The 17,811-nt window shown below is 45.1% G+C and overlaps 1 protein-coding gene across 6 annotated transcripts in view; it reads left to right on the top strand.

Moving 5' to 3' along the window:
* The first annotated feature begins 2,466 nt into the window (after positions 1-2,466).
* sulf2a (sulfatase 2a) overlaps positions 2,467-17,811 on the top strand; it is a 32,967-nt gene continuing 17,622 nt past the window's right edge. Inside the window, exons 1-3 of one of the 6 annotated variants that reach the window (XM_056392032.1) lie at positions 2,468-2,985; positions 10,429-10,497; positions 14,330-14,524. The gene's annotated coding sequence lies outside the window, so the exon portion shown is untranslated. Of the gene's footprint in view, positions 2,986-10,428; positions 10,498-14,329; positions 14,525-17,811 lie in introns of all 6 variants that reach the window. The other 5 variants (XM_056392048.1, XM_056392039.1, XM_056392014.1 and 2 more) reach the window with 5 other exon arrangements.

The following is a 17,811-nucleotide window of genomic DNA, read 5'->3' as shown; positions in this document are numbered from 1 at the left end:
CTATTTTCAGGAGAATTGTTTCACAGCACCGAGACTTCTCTCATCCTCTGTTCTGTCAACCCTGCGTCCTTCAGTACCACTTTGTTAGTGTTGTTCTGGGTTCTTTCGCCCTCAGTTGTTCTCTCTATCTCGGTTTTTTTTTCATAATGTAGCCATGGTGATGTAGAGCTGTCTCAATCCACAGGACCCACTTGACATCCACACACACGCACACACACATATTCAGCCAGGGCTGGGTGTGGGGGATGTGTGTGGTGGTGAAGGGAAGTCAGCCTTGAACCAACTAGCCCAAACCAAGAGAATAATAGGAGGAGTGCTCTCAGAGATAGAGAGAGCTGGCGAGGAGGAGAAGACAGTGAGGGGGTCTGCCTCATTTGTAGTGAGTCCTCCCCTCTTCACGCAGCCAGCTGACAGGGGATATTTTTATCAGCCTGGCACACACAGCGCAGAAAAGGAACAAATTCATTTGTAACAGCGCACTCCCAGCCAAGGACAAGATCCCAGCTGGATAGAACATAGCTGTCTGTCTGCGCTATCAGAATAGAAATCATTCATTCTTATTTATGCACTTGCCTCTGCAATATTATGCAAAGGTCGTGCACAACGTTGTGTCCAATGAAAAAGAAAGCAAAAATCTAAATGTGTCCCCTAAGGTCTGCACCCTTCCTATGATTTTACAGTGCAGATATTTCTTTCTGCTGACACACAGACATTTTGTATTCTTTTTTTTAATGCATCCTCATTTCTTTTTCTTTTTTTTTTTTGTCTGTCTGTGACTTTTCTTCTGTGGGAATTGCTTCAGAGCCGGCTGGGTTGGAAGAAACGTATCAACCTATAGTTTATATAAGGCGTGTTTACCTTGCTTATATACGCTGGTGTGATGGAGGACACATCTGTTGATCTAAATCCAATTAGAAGTCAGTGGAATGACACAGCCCAAGTGTGCGTGAGAGCAAGCAAGAGAGAGACTGGGAGCATGAATAAACCATGTGCTAAAGTGGTGTCACTGGGCTGCTGTGTTGGCATGTCGGCACCGCTCAAGAAAAACATGTCTGTCTCTGGGGCATTGTCTGTAATCCAGCATGTTAGAGCAGCTAGATGGCTCCTTTATGTAAGCAGTCCCAGAGTCTCAGACATCATCTGATATGCATACAGTGGAGAAATAAATAATTTTCCAGCACTATATTTTGTTTTAAGATGATTATGAATAGTATTAGAACAGCCTAATCCACTCTTACAAAAGGCTTATGGTTCCAATTGGCTTAAATTACAATGTTTTTTTTTGTTGTTGTTGTTGTTTTTTTTACCAGGATTAGTGTTGAATGCACCTGAAGTTAAAGCAGAAAATATAATTTTTTTTAATCCTCAAATGCCATGTAAATCCCCTGCTCTGAATAGTTTGTTTTGCATCTGCAAGGACAGTCATGGCCAGAAAAAATGCTGTTTGATTTTCTCAAAGCAGCATGGTTTCATCTCTTTGCAATGACACAAATACCGTCGTGTGCCAAGCTTGACAGATAGATGATCCATTGTAGGTGTTGTAATTGAAAACACTGAGAGGGGATGGACAATTAATCTCTTTTTCTCTCCTTGCTTCAAATTTCCATGGAGAAATACCTTGAAATGCAGATAATAGATAAGAGTGTTATTGATTAGATGGGGTGGGAGGAGAGGTGAGTAGGTGCAGGGGTTTTCCATCACTAATCTCCCTGGCTGTGACTGCATCTAAATAACCTGCAGAGAGGGATAAACAGGCGCATCCATCATGGGATGGCTGGCGTGGACAGTGATGGATGCCTCCACCCTCCGCCCACCCTCCGCCGCACCTCTCCCTCCTGGTCAGCGATAGGGAGTGACACCGGCACTCGGGAGAAATTCGGGGTTTAAACCTGGCAGGAAAATGCCTACCTCTGCTGTGATGGAGGGATTCAGGACAGGCCCTGTGTGTGCGTCTGTGTAACTTTGTAGATTTGTCCCCTGTCCCCTTGTCTCTTTGAGTTTGTAGGATTATCTATCTTGATAGATCCTGTTTGTTTTGTCAAAGAGGAAATTGGTTTTGTGGATTTGTGTGAAAGTGTGTGGTGTGAACGCACCCATATATTTATATGTATGCTTTTGTGGGCTTGTGTATAAATTGATTTGGGTGTGCGTTTCTGTTCTATCTGCGTGCCCATGCGCTGTGAGCCAAATCCCCTGTGCTGCCTGGACCCAGTGAGCAGGCGTGCCCACGCCAGCTCGTCTCAGAGGTGCCAGCCTGATAGATATGGTGTGTGTGCCAGGCTTTGCCTTCCCTCCCCACCCCTGCAGCATTAAGATTGATCCCTCATTCCCTCCCATTCCTTTCTCCCTCACTCCTCTGTGTGCCTCTGCCTTTATGAGACTGTGAATAGGTGAAGCTCACAGGCTCCAACAGATGGCCGGAGCTGCCCTGTTTCACTGTCTCACACACACACACACACACACACACACACACACACGCACACACACACACACACACACTACCCCATGAATGAGAGCCTAGAGAAAGCCAGAGGAAGAGGCAGAGGAAAATGTGACAAGGAGAAAAAGAAGAAGCAGGAAGCAACACAGGAGGAGAAAGGCTAAAACTAATGGAAACAGAGAGAGCCAGTGAGGAGAAACACACAGGGAGGACGATGGAAAACGGAAAGGACGATAAAATAACAGCAAGAATATTGTAAAAGAAGAGGAAAAGAAGGGGAAGACAGAAACGCTGCTGAAAGAGGGAGTGAGGGCAAAATTGAATTGTAGATTGAGGGAGCCTCTCTCCTCCCTCTTTCCCTCCCTCTTTTATTTATCTCATGTGAAACCACGCCTCCCTCCTTTCACTTGTCAGTGCATCTATAACAGTGAGCTGTCTGCACCGGGCTGTGTGGGGGGTGAGACAAGCTCCTCACTCTGCCGGCACAGGGGACCGGATCTGAACGGACCGGACAGGACTGGATGGTACTGGACTGACCAGAACAGGTGTGTGGATTTGTGTTTGTGCATGCGTGTATTTGTGATAGATGACAGCATGTGTACCCCTGAGTGTGTGATGGCTTGTTCCTCCGCAGGACTTGCTTCTAGAGTAGTGTATCTAGAAGGAACAGTGCTGGAGCTTTGCCCTAGTTTACACTTGAATGCTCTGATCCGTTCTGTTCGCCTCTGAGATTTATGCATGGAGTCGCTAACAGCGCTGCTCATCAGGGTAAGAGAGATGAGACCTCTCGTTCAGCGGATGCACTGGACTCTTTTCACAGAGTATCTGGCTTTAAATCAGAGCAGCGTGGAGAGGAGCTGCTGTTTATCTGGTGGAAGAAGTTGGTAGTTTGTAGAATAGACATTGCCGTCATGTGCTGTCTGTCCGTTTTGGTTTTGAAGTGACTGAGAGAGATTTTCACGGTTCCACATATCTTATAGTACGCTGTTGTATGAGAGTTATTACATGGCAGCTGTATTGAGAATCTGTAAGAATCCACTGTATTGAGTGAAACAAGTCGCTACAGATTTCACAGTTCTTTTGTCGGTGTTGGTGTTGAATCCAATTTGTGATTATTTTTCTTTGTCTTCCTGGTTCACAGTCCGTGGTGTTTTGAAATTTGGAACATTCATTGTCTCAGCATTGCTTTGTGTTTACTCGGCCAAATATAATCCTGACTGCTGCTAAATGGTGTGCGGGTTTTAAAAATAGAGCAAAAACAACTACAACAGTAAAAATATTACTTTTTCCAAATGTCTAGTTTTGGATTGTTGACCTTGCGGGGACCTTTTTTTTTAAGAAATCCAGGAGGTGTTCGCTGCTCAGCATTCATTCAAGAATCGCCATTTCAACAGTTGCAGCCATTGCCACTCCTATAGGAGCCTGTACGGCTTTAGTCTATGAGGCTGGTCCCAGTCAATGTACTCACTATCAGTGTTTTGTCAATATCTTTATGGGTCAAAAGGCTGTGTCATCACCAAGTGGTGGCGGTTAAGAGCAGGGGGGCGGTGAGGGGTGCAAGTGCTGACCTAGACGCTGAAATATTTATGATAGAGACAGATGAACGCCCCGTGCTGTTTGTAGCAATATGGATGGAAGGATGAACGAATGAAAGGGTGGAGGGATGGATGGAAAGTAAAGAAGCGTCAGAGATCTGTTCTTTAAGCATTTATTATTTATCACAACACACTCTGCCATGGAAGCTCTAACCCCCACATCAACTGGCCTCTTTTCAGACTGAGATGCCAGTGGACTGGAGGAAGATGCTGCTGCTTAGTCTACCTGTCAGCTAGTCCCCAGGCATATTAAGACTGCAGCTGCACAGTTTGCTCACACACACACACACGCACATGCTCAAGTGCACACAAGCAGATGTACGTAACAGTTTGTTCAGATTTGTATTCACTCACACAAAGCAGTAAATGAATGGTTACACTCATGAATGTAATGGGAAGTGCACCCAAAATCACAGCTACTTATTTGCACTGCATTAACCCAAACATACAATAAGTGCACACACTCTGTGCTCACAGAACCCAAATACACACACGCATCACAACCTCTTAAACTCTGTTTTATTTTCCTATTTTTCTTCTTCAATTGTTCACACATTCTTTTTGAACACATGAACACCACACACACACACACACACACACACACACACACACAAAGACACACACGAAGACACACACAAAGACACACACATGCAATCAGTGGGAGCGACGACCTTGAGACCTGTTGATGTTGTTTGCGGTGGCCGTGCGGCGAATACATAAAAGGCCATGTGGGACTCCCGGCGAAAATGGGGCGCTTGACATGCTGTTTGTAAAAATGGCTGGAAAATGTGCAGGAGGGCTGGCGATGCAGTTGAAGGGAGACACGGGCATGAATATGTATTGTATGATAATTCCGCACGCCGAGGCTGTTGACTCAAGCTGTTGATGAAAGCAGAGGACATGTTCCCCCATCGCCACTCTTGGGAGGAAGTGCTATCGACAAACCCATTGTCGACGCAGCCACATCCCTGGCCACGGGGGCAGCGTGGTGACAGGTGGCAGATATCAGTGACAGCAGCCAAGGTGACACCGCTCAATGGTCTCTGCAGACCCTCAGGCGGCCAGGGCAGCGCCGGTGTCTGCTCATTTTAGCGCTGCCTTGACCTTATGTGGTTAAACACAGTGAGGTTAGGTTAGAGAGTCCTAAAGCTAATGTCTCTCATTAGCTTCGTTCAGCTCTCTCAGAGATCTTCCTCCATCTGCTCCACTTGCTGTCTCTCTGTTTAGTCTACAGCTACACCAGTTGGTACATTTCAGTCCATTTGCGTTAACGCACATTTTAAATTTGCACGTAATTAAAAATCCGTGCAGAAAATCTGAGTGGAAACACCAGAATTGGGAAAAGATGTCAAATTATTGCAAAAATGTTTTCAGCTTGCGAGATAGGAAAGTTGGCACACGGAAGAGGAGAGGATGTAATAAAAGCTGATGGAAACAGATTTTTCCATTGCAGGTTGATGTTGCTGTACCTGCTGCTTCTTCTTCTTCCTCTTCTGTAGAGAAAACATTCATGTCACGCCGCCATGCACTGTTAAATTGCTTCACTCCACCAGAGAGACCTAAAATATAAAAAAATAAAGAGATGAGTTTCACGGGAGTACATAACTCTAATATTACTTGTTTAAAAAATAAACACAAAATGCCATCCAAGGGGAGAAGCAGCAATTAGATGTCACGGTATATCTGTGCTCTATATTGCCTATATCAAAATATATCCGCATACACTTAGTTTAAGGAAACCTGCCCTACTTCACATCTCTTCCAGCCGAAGAAGAATTTTTAGCTTAAAACTTGGAGACATAACAAGTGTTTCATTAACCATTCACTCACACACCTTTAGAATACATTAAAAGTAGCCTGACAGTAAGTAGCACTCACGTGTTCCCTCTCGGAGTCCCTGTTCATCTGTATGTATGAGCTGCTGTTAACAGGCCCCGCGATGAGGCGGCATCAGGAGATCAGTGTGTAAATCTCGGTGCTGCTGCTCCTCTCAGCTCTAATGATGGAGAGGCAGCGGGGCTCTTTGACGACGCCTCTCAAACACAGTAGTCTACGGCTGATGGGAGCAAATTCGGAGAAGCACACTGGTGTGTGTTTTGCATGTGCATGCCATTGTGTGTGTGTGTGTGTGTGTTTGGTTTCTCTGTGTTTGTGCCCGCGCCGTATCAGCTCAGCGTGCACAGCGTGTGTACGTGTTATTCCCAAGGTTCACGTGTGGACAGCTATTCGACTGGCGTGTGCGAGTGCAATCAGATTTCAATCTCTTCCCTCTATATGGCTGAGCTGCTGCAGCAGAGGTGCCCCACAGGGAAATGTAATTACACCCTTCTGGCCACAGAATACAGGCTTCACTGCCCTATCTGTCTCAGGAGAGACAGCGGCTAGAGGCCCCTTCTCACTTGCAATATCAAACAGCAGAGATGTCACTAAAGGCCCGCTATATCTCCGAATTTTGTATTAAATCCTCGCTCCAATCTCCTCCTCTAATCAGCTTTTAGATCCTGGGGTTATCGGTGGCCTTTTGCTACAGTTTTGTTACAGTTGTGAATAATTTATGACAGAATTAACTGTGGTTGCTAAGAGCAGTGATTGGGAGATTTGGGAGTGCAGCCAAAATCTTGCTCAAGTTCAAAGCCATTTTTCTCCACAGTTTTTCTGTCTGATAAGCAAAATCTCATCACCGTGGTTGTAATTATTACTATAATTATATTAATCTACATTTCCACCACCTGGGTCCCCTCATGTATGGATTTGAGGAGTTTTTATTGATCAACCTGCTGTACATTACTCTTGTCTGCCATCATTTTTTTTTTTTTTATGGCCATGTCTCCTCCACTGCTCGCGATTGGCTCCGCTCTCACTGAGGTGTGTGCTGAGATGGGGTCCATTAGTAAGGCAAAAGAGAGCGGCACTCCCCACTCTCCTGGATTTGGGCAAACAATCAATGACAGCACTCAGGTAACAGCAGTCTAAGTGGTCCATTGATGTTAAGATTGAATGAATACAGCATTCAGTGGCGACGGTGGGACTTGCAAAGCCAAACCAACTTTCCCTTCATATACTGGTGTATGAAACATCATCCAAAGCCTTCGGCCCTATTCAGGCTTTTAAAAGAAAAGAAGGGATTGTGGGGTAAACAGAAGAAAAAAGTTGAACATTTTACCCCGTGAATCTTAGTTCATCATCCATTTCATCCAGTTGTACCTAGTCATGGTAACTTACTAGAAGTGCGGCCCTGCCAGAGCACTTCTGTCTTTTTCATTTCCCTGATTTGCCACACTCCGACTCTACCTTAATCTCCATTTCTATGTTCATCACCCTCTCTCCGTCCCTGTGTTTAGCCGGTCACAACTTCAGCTACCCACCGCCTTCACACCCTCACCCCTCCCTCATGCCTCTCCCTTAGGGTGTAGCAGCCATTGTTGTGCCTAATAAGGTTTATGGAATTACAGATCTCTGAAATTGGATTTTCTCACTCCACCAAAGCAGTGGGATTACGGGTTTAAGGCTGGGTGCATCAGGGCACAAATGACCTGTGACTGAACTGCTTTTTCTGAATGCACCCTCAAGGTGGGCAGATCAAGAGATTGACGTCTCAGAGAGCTCCAAAGAAAGACAGAAAGGCAGGCAGGCTCCTTGTGTCTGTTTGTACTTGACAATTAAACTGATTCTAAATCAGACATCTTTTTTGCTCGTCTGCGTCTGGATTTCTGCTTCTCTCATGTCCACCACTCTCACTCTCACACTCTCCTCCTCTGACTGTCCTCACAACTTTTGACTGTGTTTGATCTAATTCTAATCTAATGAATCTTTTGATCTTCCTCGCCTGACACTCAGACGCATCCCAGATTTCTACATCCCAAAGTAGCTCAATTCGTTCTAATCCTTCAAATCTGGCCGTAGGTGAAGCAATTGATTCCTAGTGATGTACAGAGATTTGGACTGTCTACCCCATGCTTATGTGTAATGAACTGTGGGACTCCTTTCCTTACCTTGATCCCACCACCCAAAAGATACCTTATCACAAATCCAGATCAATTCCACTCGTATTGTTCAGATGTGGCTGAGCATTAACTGCGACTGAAGTGGAGGAGCATCAGACAAAAGTGAGAAAGCGGCAGAGACAGGCAGCGTAGTGAATGCACCATTGAGATGTTGGCACAAAGGTAGTGGTATTCATTAGAAGAAGTCCATAGTGGCGGCTTAGTGAACTCTTAATTGGGGAAGAGACAGGAGTGGGGATGAGGGATCAATAGGGGCAGAGCCGGGGTTCCAGCCCACTGAAATCAATCAGCCTCCTGCTCGACACGGCGAATGCAGCCAATCAAAGAAAACACGGCCCCGGGCTCCCGCTCATTTACCCTCCAAGTCAAACTTCATCAGGATCAGCCTGAACAGACAGACAGCTCATTCCAGCTTATCTCGATCACAGGAGGATGGAGTCGCTCAGTTGCTTTTATTTGTTAACGTGAGCATTTGATCTTGTTGCTCTGGAATGTCATTACAATTTTAATGCAACTCTGCCAAGAACTCAAGATTATTGTAACTAATAAAGCATGATTCATTAGCACAGGAGCCCGGTATGGAAAGGAATGTTAAATGAAACCCTGCCATATTTTTACTCCATGGCTAAAAATAGTGTCTTTCTCCTCTCTTTCTTTCTCTTCCTCTTCGCCTGGGTAATAGCCATCTTTCTGCCCTGTCACTTTTTGATGTATCATCCTCTTATTCACATCAAAGACAAGGCCAGGTGTTGAATTTTCTCTCAGTTGCCACGCTTGTCACACTGCCTTGTCACCCGCAGCCTGTTCCAATCTCCTCCCTTCTTCCTCCGCCTCCCTGCTTATTTATATTAAATCTGTCACTCCTTTATTTTAGCGAGAGAAAAAGAAAGTAAATCATTTTTGCCATTTGCAGCCTGCGGTGTCTGCTGAATGCTGCAAGTTTATGTGGATGTCATCTTTGGCCAAATAAAATCCTGTCAAAATAAATGATGTCTCTGCTGTTTTGTATTATTGTTGCACAAGTGAAATCCCTCCTCTTTGTTGTGTCCTTGGTTTCAATGTCTATGTCAGTTTTGTGGTAAGCTGTCTAGGAAGATGCTTCACAGTGAGAAACAAGCCTTGACTGCTTTTTTTTTCTGCTTTTTTTTTATTGCTCCAGATGGACAGACAGACAGATAGACAGACACAGGTGTCCAGTCTCACCTCTCTTTGATGCCCATGAGTGGCTGGCAGAGTTGGCTCAGGCAGAGAACAGCTGGGGTCAGAGACGTGCCTTGGCAGTGAGATACATGTGGGCTTGTAAGGTTCTCCAGGGTATTCTTAGCCGAGGTGCACATACCAAAGGGGTGCATGTGTGTGTGTGTGTGTGTGTGCACCACCGCACTGTTGTGTGCAAAGCATCTCACCAATGACTACATATGAAACATTAGATACTCCGTCAGTATAGAGAGACTAAAGCAACAGATCTCGCAGCGTGGTTATGGAGATGTTGGTCGGTCTGACGGTCGGTCGGTCGGCTCAGATGTTCACATGCTGGACACTGACACCTGTCAAATCAAAACATGGATCAGACAGCTCCACTCCTGTCAACATGTCTTGGCAGGCAGACACAGAAAGAGGCCTTGTAGCTTATAAGAGCACAGATAGAGGATGCTGGAAATGTGGAGACGGTGTTAGATGGCACTTGATAGAACGAGCTGGGTGAAAACAGCTATTTTTCTCTACCTCAGCTGCCTCTGACGCCTAGTTTAAAGCACTATAAGTAGGGATTTACTTGTCAGCCTGACTGAAAGTGAGCAGTGTTTACATAGCATTACAAACAGTAGCTGATTATTAGCACAATCACTAAAAATGTCCTGGAGGGTGAGAGGTAATTATGTTAAAAACGAGACAATTTTTACTCTATTTCTGGCAGAGGTCTAATTAAACCACCTCCCGAACTATTGCCTGCTTCCTCAGGCGTCACATCAGTCAAATATGGATTTTATCTTGTGTGAATACTTCCAGATACATGCGATTACAAACCATGTAGACTGCCATGCCATGTGTGGTTGTTTATCTCCATATCCTACTGTGCGTCACAGTGTTTTGGTCTAAGACAGATGTATCACCATCCTCGGGGTAGGTGTGAGGGAGGAGTGGTGACTGGGAGTGGCATCTGGGCTCAGACTGACTTACTGCTTCGGTTAGGGAGGACAGAGACAATACAGGCCAGCATCAGACATGGATGAATCATAATGCATGCAATATTCATAGTATGAAAAGATGTTTCAAAAAACAAGCCTGAATGCTGTAGATATGAGACGAGTCTGGCTCCGTCTGAGCTCCTAAGTGGAAGTTGCATATGTTCCAAGTATTCATCCACTCCGGACTTTGTGTTTGCTTACAGAACTTGGCAGTCAGAGGCTGATTTCAGTGGGAGAGGAGAACATCAGAGACAGCTTGTTTAGAAAGGAAGGTAAGGCTGTTCACCTCTTACTGCTATGAAAAGGAAATCTCTCTCTGCCCTCTCATTTCTACCTCTCACACGTACAGTGCATTCAGAAAGTATTCAGACCCCTTCACTTCACATTGATTCCTTTTATGTTGCAGCCTTGCGCTAAATTGTTTCAATTAATTTTTCAGTCTGCACTCAATTCCCCATAATGACAAACATAATTTTAGATATTTTGCTAATTATTAAAAAGGAAAAACTATAAACTGAATATCACATTGACAAGTATTCAGACCCTTGTAGACCTGTCTGAATACTGTGAAGGGGCCTGAACAGTTTTCTGAATGCACTGTATTGTTTTGTTTGCCTGTTTTTTTTTTTTTTTATTTTATTTTTTATAGTAAAGTGAGAGCCAGACAGGAAAGACAGGGAGCGAGAGACATGCAGCAAAGGACTATGGATTGGTTTCGAACCCATGGCCGCTGCACTGTATAGTTGACTTGCATGAGTGGATGGAGGTTTTGTTTTGTTGCTACAGCTACTGTATATTTTATTGTATTTGCATATGGTTACTCACAGATGTGGACCAGAGCATGTAAAGTCGAGTCTGTGTCTGTGTCTGTGTCTGTGTCTGTGTCTGTGTCTGTGTCTGTGTCTGTGTCTGCGCAAGGTTCACTCGCTCCAATGCAGTCTGCCGCTGACCTGTCCTGCATCTATTTTTTATGTCTATCTTTGCCACTATCTGGGTAGCACAGCTTCATCTGAGCAGAAAGTTGGCTTCTGATTATTGTTCCTGTTACCATGGATTCTACAGATCTCAGAGGAAACAAACAGCACAGCAGGCTACAGTTAACGTCAACACTTTATTTACTGTGGGGGATAGATCTGTCACCTCCAGAGGCGACTCATGCATCACGCTGCTTCAGTCAGCCTCACAATCACATCACCTCATTTGATCTGCCTGCCAGTGATTAGCATTTCATTCTGCACAAACAAGAGGATGGTTATTGTTGGCCCCACTGAGATAGAATCCATGATCAAAGCGAGCTGTGGGTTGTGTTGTGGCCACAGCAGATGCCCCCTCAGTGGCCGTCAGTCCAAATGGTAATTATGAAGAGATGAGAAAAGGGAGTGAAATGAAAGATGTAGAGAGAGGGGGTGAGGTGAGGCTGAGGGAAATAGTTGTGAGAATTAATGAGCAAGCTACAAAGCTTAGAATTATTAAATCAATAGCTGAAAAATAGCCTTCACCCGCTGTGGTTTTGGGCTGCAAACTAGCTTCATGTCTTTACTAAACAAGCAACGATAACATAGGGCATTTTTCATGCTTTAAATCAGTATTTGGAGGCAATGAGTAAAAAAAGAGAAATGGAAATGTTTTTGTGCAAATATGTTGTAAAGCGGCAGTAAATCTGCCAGATCTGGAAACTTCACCTCTGCAGGATAACACTGTCCTTCTGGCTGTTTACCAGTAACATGCTTGTGCTGCTGCTGTGATCAGAGTCATCCTGTGTGAACAGTTGGGTAGCAGCAGAAGAAGCAGCTCTCAACACATGTGGGCATAAGATATGCACAGCTGTGCACAGCTGACTCATTATCACCATCAGTGTGTGTGTGAGTGTAATCAGCTCTCCTTTTTGATTAACAAATGACTCGCTACAAACGGCTCCTAATATAGCTGTGATAGTTTACTGTTTTGTTTGTGAAAAAAATATGCCTGCCTACATAACTTTTCTTGACGGAGCATTTGAGGGAGCTGAACTTTGATTTTCCTTCTTGTCTCCGTGACAGTAGCAGGAGCAGACAGGTGAATGATGCGCCTTTGGTAAGCTATTCTGTTTGAGGACTGATCTCCACTTCAAAACCCCAGTGTGAGGACAGCATTCACCTCACTCTTTCTTCCTCCTCTTCTTCTTCTGGCAGAGGGGGCCTTCGGCATTGCAGGATAAAAACCAAAAGTCTTCAAGAGAAACTCTTCAAAGGCGCAGTTCATCTGCCGAGTGAAGACCTCATCAATTCAGTTTTCTTCTCTTAAACCACTGTCCCTTCCACAGAGCTCTGCTTGTTTATGAACAGAGTTATGTGATATTTCTCATCCATTTCTTGCAGCTGGTTGCATAAGGTGCTTTTGATATCTTGTGAGTGATGAAGGAATATCTTCCCTTTTACACTTTGGGGGATTAGCTTGTTGTTGGTGACTTTTCCTCACATCCTCCTTTGGGTATATGATGCACACTTTGGGGCTCCGGGAGAATTTTCCTGACCCTCATTTTCCACATCAGCAAGATGAAAACTGCCAGCCTGTCTCCATGCCCCAGCCTGCCTTCTGCCCGCTGATTAAAAGTCAAATATTAAAGTGCTCTGTTGTGAGCTCGGCCTAATTGATTCTTTCCGCCGGGTGCACACAGAATGGGCTGACAGCAGGCGATACCAGGCTTTGTCAACATCGGGCATGTTGCCTGACGCTCAGGATGGCACCCCAATAAAGCCCCCTGTGAGTGTGCCAACCTGCGGCGCCACAGACAGAGAGGCCGCTCGGCACTCTGGCCAAGCTTTATAGTAACAACACAGAAGCAGCTCATTCTTTTGTTGTGTGTCAGCTTCCAACGGCTGGCTGGGAAGTTGGCTCTGTATTTGTAAGGATGTGAGGGAAGTGTGTGTGTATATGTGTGCGTGAAAAAAGAAATCTCTTCTGCCCTCTTGCATAACCACTCAGTTAACTTAAGCTATCTGGGGCGACGGCGCTGAAAGGAGGTTTCATTTTTCTACAAAAGGCCATCTTCTTCTCGTCTTACCCACAGCTCTCCTGCCGTTCAGATAATTGCTTTAATGGCTTTTAATCACAGCCATGGTTAACAAGTAGCTTACCAAACACAGAATGACACCGAGTATGTCACCCCTGCCCACCGTGTGAAAAACGCACGACAGCCGATTCTGGTTGAAGCAACACATCTTTTGCTTACAGTGTTTAACCCTCCCTTGACTACGATGTAGGGATAATTAATTGAATCTTTCCTGCAGTAAAAGTGTCCCTCTCTCCTCCTCAGACCAAGGCACTGTCGCTCTCTTATCTGCTTACCCTATGAATTTACAGGCCATTTTATGTGCATCTTAAATTGGCTTTGCTCCCCATTTATTTTTAATGCTTTTCTAACTCACATATAGGAGGGCGCAACAGCAATCCTGGTGCTATACAGCGTTCATTAAATGCAGACATTCATCCACGACGCTTTTCTCATGAATCTGATTGACCTTTTCGCTCAGTGTGATCCACAGTAAAAGGTTATAGGTGCCTATTAATCCCCCTGTGCTTGAAAAGCTGGGTATATCTCCTGTCCTGTCTGATGCTTTATGTTCCACCGGAGCCGACAGGAAGGTGCGATAGGAAGGTTTGAAGGCGTGTGGGTGTTGAGGTCAGAGAGCTGGCCGACGGTGCGGTAATGACTCTATTAGTGAAATGGGGCCACTCCACACTCTGACACAGCACTAATTACAACACAAGGGTGATGAACTTGATCAAAGCGCTGGTAATTCATGTTTAATAGAAGAGAGAGGGAGAAAACGGAGGGAGAGGGCGACGGTGACGGAGAGAGGGTGAGCAGGTGTGTGCGGAGAGCCTTTTAAAAAGGAACAAAATGACAACATGTACTTTCTCCACATGTGTAAATTGAATCTGTTTGGTATTTGAATTTTTTCACTTTGCATTTCAGTGTGACCGATTGCCAGCAAAGTCATGGAACGGTTTCCCAACTGCTTCAGTAGCAAAGGCCACCGAAAAGTAATCACAATATCCCCTCCCCTGAGCACTGAGCAGGGGTTTCATTCCTACCTCCATCCTGTTACTTCACTGCTGTAGATCCCAGAGGGGCTCCAGAGGCTGAGCGGAGGTCATGATCACAACCACAGGGGGGCTGACAGCTGGCTGCCTCTCTGACAGGCACCTAATGGAGGGCTAATAGGAGAGAGTGGAGTCCCCGAGACCACTGCTGTGACCTTGACATGAGCCCGTGGAGGCAGGCAGGTGGAGAGGAAGAGGAGCAGGCAAGGAAAGGTGAAGTGCTATTATAGAGGCTGACAGGGAGGTGGTTTAAATATCTCTTTCTCTCTTTTCTCTCTCTCTCTGTTTATCTGAACTCTGCTTATGTCTGTTGTCCAGTTAGTAACCCTGCAAAGAACTTCAACACAAAAGAAGAGAGATTTAGTTTTTTCTCTCCTTGTGTGTGTGTGTGTGTGTGTGTGTGTGCGCGTGAATGAGTCAGTCAGTTAAGTGTGTGCATGGGTGTTGGAATGCGTCAGAATAAATGTTAAAATTTTATTCATAGTTTTTTTTTAAAATTACTGTTAGTTGTTATTTCAGCAATCCCCTTCACTGGGAGAAGTGTTTAAAGTATTTTCTGTGTGTAAGTGCTGATAAATTATTCTGTTTGGGGAAAGAATTATTGAGATTACAGCAACGTCATCTTTATATGACTAAACCAAACTGAAAGATTTCCTTTTCATTTTAGAAGCAGATTTTAAGTTTCAGTTATTTTGAAGTAAAGTCTGCTGCCAGTATTATTTTGAACTTGATGACTTTGGCAACCGATTGAGTTCTTAAATCATTTTTTTTCAGCTGTTGCAACCAGACTCCATCTGAACCATGAAGATCGTCCAGGAGCACATGGTTTTAATTAAAGCTGATATATTTTCCAGTGAATATTTTAGTTCCAACTAAACTTTATTAGTAAAGCACTTCTTTGCAAAACAGGATTATAATCATAAAGTTTGCCAAAGTCCTGTCAGTTCTGTCCAGGCAGTTCTCTCCCATTATATATTGACACAGAATGAGATGGATTCAAAGCACAAGGAGCCAATAATGTGTTGAGTCCAATGAACTGTGAAACCCCCCCAAAACAATTTATGATTATATGACTTACAACTGGAATGTGAGTATTTGATATTAACATTCATTCTGACATCTTTAACGCTCCTACATTTGTACATGAGTACAGATGCGCCAATATGTGTGTGTGCTCATGTGTATGTGTATGAATGAGTGAGTGTGTTTGTCTCCTTCCTCAGTGAGTGAATCAGAGCAGTGGGAGGTCAGACCTGCAGGGACAGCCAATAAGCATCATCCACAGTGAAGGGAGCGCCACTACTGCCTGATCAATCTGAGCTCTCATTAAAAGGCTGCCAAGCTCTTTGCAACCCGATACAATATCAATACTGTAGCACCACAGAGAGACCTCAAGAGCTGTCAGGCAAGCTGCTGGCAGCTTAACTGTCATTACCGGGCGGGCAACATGCCAGAGACCCCCTTCATGGGCCACTTAGGCTCCCCCCATGGTCTCAAACACAGGTCAGGACAGACAGATGGGCTGTCTGGGCAGCTGGCAGAGAGAGATGGATACCGACCTGTAGAGGAGGAGACAGCTTGTGCTCTCTCACAATATGGAGAGATGATGTGAGCGGTTTGTGTTGACTGTGCGCAGCTACACAACACTGCGGTTTCACCCGAGGCTTGTTTGTTTGTTGTCTATATTTTCTGTGTTGGTCATTTACCAAGGATGATTACAAGGACCATCACACATGTTCGTGTTTAAACTGAACAAAAGACAAAGAGTTTGGATTTTAAAAAAAAAACACTCACTGAACGCTGTAGGTGTTGTTACAATCAAAGGTTTTTGCCCAGGGCTTTGGCATATAGCCCAAGATTCCTGCTGGGAAAACCACAAGCTCTGAATAGCGCTCTGCAGTGATTTCTGAGTAGAGCAAATGGGGGGAATATAAGTGACCATACATAGAAAGCCTCTGTAATTCACATCATTGTGTGGAGGTCTCCCCTCTGTGCTCTATTCTTAACCCCCTGTGTGGTTCCGATAGGGGAGGGAAGAATCGGTGTGTGTGTCTCTAAACCCCCAGTAATCCACCGACAAAAGGGCCAGGAGAAAGCCGGCTCGCCATGATGGGGGGTTAGGACAGAGAATGGGAGGAGTGAAGAAGTAAACCTCTCCAACACCTCTCCAACCCCCAAGGGTGTGCTTACCACCAGATAAGATGGCCCCCACCGCCACACAGTAAAATATCCCTCTGCTCTGTAGAGCCCCTCTAAGAGCCATTGTTTAACAGGCGAGTAAAAGAATCCCGAGTCCATAGAAGTGATCACTTCTGCAGCAGCTCAACTGTAACTCTCAGCCCGCATATTGATTTATCTGGGCTGTCTGGGATTTATTCAGCAGTCGGGCAGAAGTTGTTTACTGAAAGTTGAAACAGTTATTGTCTGTAATCATCATTACGTCGGGGCCATTAGGAGCAGTCCCCACCGCAGGTGCTAATTTGATGATGGGAGAGGACTGGCATGTAATTAAAACACAACAAATGACAGCTTAAAACCTACGAGTCATGTGGAACGTGATCTAATTTTACCAACATGTGTGCAGTTTATGAATTACAGGCAGACAGCCTTGTTTAGAGAGGTAATTGCATTATCACGAGCAGATAAATATCACTGTATTCATCCCAGTAATTTTCCTCTCATCAAGCTTTTTTAGTATTATGGAGTTCTTAGCAGATCATAATTTGAGTGATGTTTGATTTCTCACTGGTGCAGCAGTCATGCAATGTCAGACAGAAGTCACTTGGCTGCACTGAGGTCTCAGTGAGGTAGTTAGGTCTGTGGAACAATGGTCCCCAGCTGATTTGTCTGTAATCCATTTAGCTGAGATGTGACACACTGTAGGGGGGCTTTGCCTCTGGTCAATAAGTGCCAATAAGAAACAGCCATCACTCAGCGGGCTGCCCTGTCCACCAGCTTGCTCACTTGTTTCAGCTGTCAACCCCTGTCTCAAAGGAGCTGGCGATTGTGCCGCTCTTTCGGACGCACCACAAATGGCTTTCCCATACAAATCTCAATAGGACAGGAAAGGCAAGGACACTCGCAGACTGCAAAGCAGGAGCATTTCCCTCCGACGTCTGAATAAACCCATCTGAAGTGAAAACAGCTAGGTATTTACAAAACACCATTGACAGTTGCTCATTCTCTCAGTCTTAAACCCCTGGAGGTGGGGCTGTGGGGGGGTTGAACCCAAGTCGGGGACAATCGGGGCTCTGTTTGTGTTTTCTCTAACACCTCCGTTTTCTCTGTGGGCTCTCATGGAGCGTAGCGCAGGGGTGCAGTGGAGGAGGGGTAAATGCCGTGACCCTGCCATGGACTCTGACTGAAGCCCCCCCAAAAAACCTGCAGACCACCACGCTAGCCCTACATGCCGCCCGGTTGCTGCTGGAAACAGAGAGCGAGAGCGAGGTGGAAATTTGGCATCTTAAGAGATGAAGACTGAATTCAGTCAGCAAAACATC

The sequence above is a fragment of the Seriola aureovittata genome, chromosome 2, assembly GCF_021018895.1.
Source record: "Seriola aureovittata isolate HTS-2021-v1 ecotype China chromosome 2, ASM2101889v1, whole genome shotgun sequence".
In the NCBI taxonomy this organism is placed as follows: domain Eukaryota; kingdom Metazoa; phylum Chordata; class Actinopteri; order Carangiformes; family Carangidae; genus Seriola; species Seriola aureovittata.
Note: the sequence above shows the minus strand (reverse complement) of the source record. Positions and strands in the feature narration are given on the sequence as shown.